The following is a 7,050-nucleotide window of genomic DNA, read 5'->3' on the forward strand; positions in this document are numbered from 1 at the left end:
CCCTAAACCTTTCTTGAAATCCAAAACGAGCACCTGGTGCTTCCGTGCTCAGTCATTCCCAGACACACAGACAAAAGTGACCATGGAGTGATGGGCATGTGACGTCCCCAGGTCCACCTTTTCCTGGGTCTCATGCTGCCCTTTATTTTTAATCTATTTAACAACACAGTGCATTTCCGAGTTCTTCGGCATTTGTTTCACTGTTTGTGTTGACGTTCTGTCTGTCCAGGGAAGATGAGTTCTAAGGCTTCCTGAGGCTCTGGTGTTGATGGCAATGGGGTGAGCACGAGTGAATGGCCTGCATACATGCGATGTGCCACCCTCAAACAGAAATACACACGCAGCATGCTGATGGAGTCGCTGGCTGAGGAAAGCGTGACCTTGCATGTCCCTTGGGAGTGGTGATTCAGTATTCGCTAATCCCACGCTCATACTTTATAGACCAAAACTTCTGTGAATAATGAAAAGCATCTTATATGTTTCCAAATGTAAAAACCAGCCTTGGAGTCCAAATTCAAGACTTGGCTCCCCCATTCTGGTCCCAAATGGTATGACCTTAAGTCACTCAACTATCCCCAGCTTCGCACACCTCAAGGAAAGATGGAGATAGTCTCTCCTGGATATGTGTTACTTATCAATTTAAAAAATGTGTGCAGAACAGGGTGTGGCTCAGCGGCAGAGCGCATGCTCAGCCTGCCTGAAACCCCAGGTTCCAGCCCCAGAGTGGGTGTGGCAGGGGAGTGGGGGCGCACATAGTAACTATGAGAGGTGTCGTGTCGTGAGGAGTAAATAAAGGTGTATGCACTCTGGCGTCCCATCAGTGACAGGTATTGTTTGTAGTGTGACTCAGGGCAAGTCAATTGACTTTCCTACGCCTCAGCATTTCCACCCACGCATAGCAATAATGCCAGCACGTTCCTTATAGAACTGCTGTATGGTAGCAGATGCTCTTATTTTTGAGGGAGGGCTTTACAGAGTGCGAGGGTCGACAGTGCTCTTTCTCGGGGCGTAGTCCATATCCTGTTAAGAAGATACAGACTCCCGGGGCCAGGGCATAGAAGCTTGCAAGCCTGAGAGAGATTGAGCTGCTGTTCTCGGCTGCAGTTCTGCTCAGTTAAAATCCAGGATCTCAGTATCCTTCACGATGCCGTCCCTGGGATTATATGCGTGGTGAAAGTCGAGGTGTTATGCCAGATTTTGACCCTTCTCCTCAAACTCCTCTCAAGTCGTCTGGCATAGTATAAGAATCGTATCTAAAAGCAGGCTAAAGTGGAGGATGAGAANCATTTGTTTAGAGGACTCTACACTCTGGTGAGCAAGGCATTGCTGAGCCTTGTTCTGATCCTGCCAGTCTCCCCTTGCACTGGAAAGTCCCAAAGAGTGAAGAAGCCAGAAAATTGCTGTTTTCTGTCTGAGAAGTCAAGGCTCATTGGCACTGGCAGGTCTTGTACTGTGCCTGAGTGTTAAGGTACCAGGACTGCTGGGAAAACTGTATGCAGCGAGCAGCTAAGGGCACTGGAGCGTCGGCAATGGTGCAGCCCTGGGGGTTCCAGGAGTCTGGTTGGGAAGGGTACTAGTTCTTGATACCCTCTGCGTGTGCATGGCTGTTCCCTCCAGGACTCTCCCAGGAGCTGAGGAAGGAGAAGCCCTGTGATTATATGCATGTTGAAAGTCTGTTTTCCTTTTAGAGAATACTTTCCACACAAACAGTGTGCTTCAGAGACTTCCNTGGTTCTGACAATAGACTGTTTTGAAAAATCTAGCATTTCAGTGGGAGGAAGTAGGAAGGCATGTTTTGTTTCGCTTTCTAGCTTAAAGCTAGAATCAGTTATCCTATGCAGCCACTTGAAGGAGGACATCAGAGTAGGAAGCAAAGGGACACTGGTGAGAGCCACGGGCATAGATGTGGGGGCAGGTGCCCAAGCATGGAGAGAAAAGCAGGATCCTGGCTGCAAAGGTGAAGGGGCTCTGAGCACTTTGGAGTGGCATCTCCTAAGCTTTGAGAGGATTGGCCTTTTTCAGAGAGTGGCTTAGGGAGGAGGCCTGGTGGCACTGGTGGCATGGAGAAATCCTGGCTGTAGCCTGAAGGCTCATGTTACTCCACCCCTGCCCCACCAGCTGCTCCAGCTGGATCTGTGTCTGTTCTACTTAGGTCTTAGCTTACCACCCACCTCTAAAAAAGCGGGGAAAGGGGGTGCTTACTCCAGAGTGATCTCTGAGGCTTGAGCCCTCTCCTCCTTAGGACCTGGCCGTAAGCAGGTGGGAACTCAGCCTGTGTATCTAGAATCTCGGCTTTCATGTTGTCTCTCTGAGGAATGCTTAATTCCGGGGTAGGCACTGTAGGGAATTTGGAGAAGGGGCCCCCACCCTCCAGTGCTTATAATCCAGCCAGAGCAACTGCGAAGCTGGTTAGAAAAATAAATAGACAACAAGTTAGGTGCGGCACTTTCCAAGAGCCAGATACTCATTAGTCCAGCATGCTCCCTGGATGCTCCCTGACCCCTCCGTCCTCCATGGACCCATCTCAGCACATGCATACATCACAGTGATGGGTTCTGCTGTGGCCCCATCTCACAAGCAGGGCAAACAGAGCTGAAGAGCAGCCGAGTACGTTTGACCAAAGCTAGGCAGCCAGTAAAGACAGAAGCAGGGTTCAAACCTGAACAGTCTAGCTTCAGAATTCCTGCTCTTGACCCCTCTGCCCGTTATGTGTCTCTTAGCCAATGAGTAGTCGTGGGAAAGGACAGCCTGAAGTGGAGGTCAAGTTTGAGTCAGGAACAGAAGTTGAGGAGAGAGGATGGCAGTGTTGGGGAGGGGGCATATGAGCACACAGCCTAGCAATAGGACTAGAGAAGAAGGTAGCCTAGGAGGGGCAGAATCTCATCTCTCAAATGGCAGCTCTCTTCTGCCCAGCAAGAATGCCTGACTTTTAATCTTCACAGCTGCAGGCAAAACATTTGGCATTGTCCCCCACACCCCNGAGGGAACCATGGAGATGAGTCATGTTGGTTGTGCCCAATATACCCACGGCTCTGTCACCTGTAGAGCTTGGGACAGCTCTATGCCTGGGAACAGCTCTGCCTCAGAATGACTTCCAACCTTTATGCCTCTTCCCAGAGCACCGTCAACTCTCTTCATCTCAATGGCCTTCCCAGCCAGGCATGGTAGATCACATCTGTCACCCCATCACTCAGGATGCTGAGANTGGAGGATTGCCATGAAGTCAGAGCCAATCTGTGATAGGCAATGAGTTCTGGGCCAGACTGGATTAAAGATGAGTCCCTGTCTCAAAAGCAAAAAAACAAAACACACAAAAATAAAGAAATGCCCTTTCCTTCTCCACCAGCTCCTGGGTGCCTATTGATAGAANCNTTGGTGTTTGCTGGATGATATGAAGTTATTTGTATGTGATGGTACATACCTGAAATCCCAGCACCTGGGACGCAGAGTCAGGAGGTTGTAAGTTTCAGGCTAGCCTGAGCTGCATAACAAGACTCTGTTGCAGAGAGAAGGAGAGAGAGAAAGAGAAATATAGAGAGAGACAGAGAGAGAGAAACAGAGGGACACAGAGACAGACACAGAGACAGACAGACAGACAGACAGACAGACCCAGAGAGATTTTTTTTTTTAAGGAAAGAGGAAGGAGGCCGGCCTCACAGCAGTCAGCTATAGGGGCAGAATGATGTCTTGTTGAGAATCCCAGGCTGTCAGGTTTGGCCTTCACATGCAAAGCTGCAGCTTCCCAGCTTGAGATGTACTATATTCCAGAGAGGATGTACCTTCCTTAAGAGCTCTCTTCGTCACAGAATTAGCCCACCACTAGGCATGCAAAAACNGGAGCCAGGGATAGTTGACAGTAAGAGTCTATGGAATTCAAGGTCATGACTTCCTGAGACCAGCGATCTTGTCCAGCGTGGGCACAGAGCAGACATCTGTGCTGTAGGCCCACCTGAACTGAGAGCCTCAGAGCATGTCTGCCTAGCCTCACCTTTTTCTCAGCATAGGGCCTTGTCACAGGAAAAAAGAAAAAAAGCCACTTTCTAAGCAGAAGATTCTTCTCTGAAGATCCCCTCCCCCTTCCAGCCTCCTGGCAACACAGTACCTTCCCTGTCCCCTATGGAAGGCTGCTGAGAGCTCATCTACTCTACATTAAACAGTGGAGGCTGGGCAGCTAGTGAGCTGAGACATCTGGGTAGACATCAAAGAAGGGTGGGTGGTATTCTGGGCTAGCCTCTGCTACTGCAGTCTCAGCTTACTGCTTTGCTTGGGGACACTACTTCTCCTGGTGGCTTGCCCTGAACGGAAGCACAGAGCTCCCGAGTGACTCCTTCTTTCTGTGCCCTGCAGGATCACACCTCAACACCCAAACCCTGAACTCCACACACTCTGTCATGCACACGGGAAGAGACCTGGACCAGAGGGCTACTGAAGGGTCGCACGTGTTCTGAGCTCCCCGGCATGACCTCTGTAAGGAGTTTCCTTTAGTCTCCTATTCGCATGAATGACTGGCTGTAGACGCATGACCTACAGTCTTCAGTCCTGCCTCTAGCGACTATGGATCTCTGTGGGAATCAGGACAAAGGCCGCGAGAGAAGGGAGAGAAGAAGGGAGAGGATAGCAAGCCCCAAAGAGCACACGGGTGCAGACACGAATAATAAGGGCTTTACTGTGGCCGGGATGGTTGATCCGTTTGTTTGCTTTTTGTTTTGATTTTTTTGACTTCAACCTCATTTGTAAGAAATACACATGATCTTTCTGGACCGAGGGAAACGGCGTGAAATCAGTTTAGCCCATTGTCCTACATCCTCGTTGTACCTGCACACACCACATGCTACTTGTAACACCCCACCCCACCCCACCCCACCCCCCAGCCCCCACGGAGGGACTGCTCTTCTCAGAATGACATGATACAGGTGCACACGCGCAGGTCTCCCCCTCACTCAGTCTACACTGGTTTTACTGTGACCTTTGACGACGCTGTATGGATAAACTGGATTTATTATTTTTTTTATGTTGTCTCTCAGTTTCAGTATTACTCATCCTCCAGTGGGAAATCACCACCTTGAGAGTGCATTCGGGGTTCCTTGTGTTAGAAATTTAAGATCTGAGGCAAGGAGCCCCTAGGCTTTGCTGTAGGGCTCAGAGGGAGCCAGGGTCCCATCTCAAAGTTCTCTGCTGGGGAAGGGCCTGTGGCTGTCCGAGGATTGCACCAGCATGTTCAATAGAGGAAGAGGTTTTCTAAATCGTCACGTACTTCTATAATAGTCTGTGTTCAAAGTGTAAACTGTACAGTAATCAGCCTTGTGTATATGAAAACAATAAATACTATGCAAACCAATAGAAACACGTTAGCAGTATGTACAAAGCCCTAAAGAGCTCAGCTCCTGAGGACTTCTCCAGGCTGTGGGAGGAGCTAAAGGCTGTCTTTCACCGAAAGAGGAAGGGAGTAGGGCTGTGAATGTACCTGCCAGTTCCTAGGTCAGACCATCCTGAGGTCTTCCAGAGCCAACTTGGTGCTTGAAGTGCAGGTGGCCGCAGGTTGGAGGTCCTGGCACAGACAACTGGGCTCGGGCTGGTCGGCCAAGTGCCTGGCTCTGACCACGGGCCCAACGCAAGGAGAGCCGGAGCAGGATGGAGCTGCTGACCAGGAGGCTGAGGAGAGACCCTCTTCTATCTAGACTCAGGGCCAGGCCAGGAAGGGGACCCTCAACTGGCTGGTCTTGCCTTGGAGCCCTCAGGGAAGAGCCTTAACGTCACACTAGAGTCTCCTGCAGAGGGAGGCCCGAATCAGCACAATCCGGCTCCGCCATACCCGGGCGGCGCCCCCTAGGGCCAGGAGAGAGACTGGCAGGCTCTTCTCGCTCTCCCAGAGCCAATGGTGGACGGCGGTCACCTTCCTCGCCTGCNGCTCCTCGGGGTGTCGTCGGGACACAGTAAAAACCTTCCAAGTAGCACAGACGCCCCTCCATGCCCGTACCCCCACGCCCTGGAGGCCCTCCCGGGGACTCCAGCCCGCGCGCTCTCTAGCCCCGGGCCAGTGCGCGGGTTGGGGGATGCTGTGGTCCACGGGCGCGGCTAGCTTTCCTGGGGGTGGGGAGGAGGGGCGGCGGCCCCGGGAGGGCGGGCGAGCACGGGCGCGGGGTCGCCCCGCCTCGCCCCGCACCCTCCGCCCAGTAGCGGCTCTTAGCGCCCTGCGCGGCCCGACTCCGCTTTGGCACCCTCCGCTCGGTCTGGCTTGGCTGCTTGGCACGCCGCCCCCCGCCCTCGGCGGCATGGCTGCGCGCTCCCGTTGCTAGTAGGAGCTGTTTTAGGAGGAGTTTGGGGTCTCCACTTGATGCCTAGAGAATGCTGCAGTCTGCACCTTAGACGCTTTTTAGAAGTTTTGAAATGACCTTGATTTTTTTAATTGTTATGAAAAAAAAATGAACTATGTCTTGGCTCTCTCACATGCTCTGTTACTGAGAGAGACCAGCCCACCCTACTCTGATGTATAGACCATTCTCCCTACACCAGCTAAACAAATGTCAAATTAATAAAGAAACGGACTCATGGCACTGGTCTCCATCGCTTCTTCTTGGCTTATCTTTGGGAGTTCGAAGTGCTGGGCAGGAGTATAGATTGCCTGGTTTGGGGGTGGGATGGGGTCTGTTGAGTAGCATCAGAAGACACTCTGCTCTAAGAAGGGGTCCACCAATGCCCAGATCCTGGAAAGCCCTGTAATCAGTGCCATCCCAGAAAAAGCTGACCACCTGGCTATCACGACACGGGTCGGAGCGGGACCCTACAAACCAGAGAACCTGAGAACAGGCAGGCTGCTGACTTTCACCAGGGGGAGGTGTCAGAGTTCTGCACTCAGTGAGATAGCAAATGGTCCCTGTTTGAATTAGTTTCCAACACTTTATGCAAAGCTGGGGTCCCAAATCGGTGGCGGTGTTGTTNTTTCCTCCTTTGTCAGATGAAGAACAGAGGAAACAGTTTCCGGAGCCTCTGGCATTTGTCACTTGAGGTTACCACACAATCACCCCTCATCAGCTATAGCATTAAATAAGA

At 51.6% G+C, this 7,050-nt stretch overlaps 1 protein-coding gene across 2 annotated transcripts in view; it reads left to right on the forward strand.

Annotated features, from left to right (window-relative positions):
- LOC115031754 (ankyrin-1-like) overlaps positions 1-6,554 on the forward strand; it is an 11,953-nt gene extending 5,399 nt beyond the window's left edge. The window contains exon 5 of one of the 2 annotated variants that reach the window (XM_029480744.1): positions 4,348-6,547. The gene's annotated coding sequence lies outside the window, so the exon portion shown is untranslated. Of the gene's footprint in view, positions 1-4,347 lie in introns of both variants that reach the window. The other variant, XM_029480745.1, reaches the window with a different exon arrangement.
- Positions 6,555-7,050: the final 496 nt, after the last annotated feature.

Source organism: Mus caroli, chromosome 8 (assembly GCF_900094665.2).
Source record: "Mus caroli chromosome 8, CAROLI_EIJ_v1.1, whole genome shotgun sequence".
Lineage (NCBI taxonomy): Eukaryota > Metazoa > Chordata > Mammalia > Rodentia > Muridae > Mus > Mus caroli.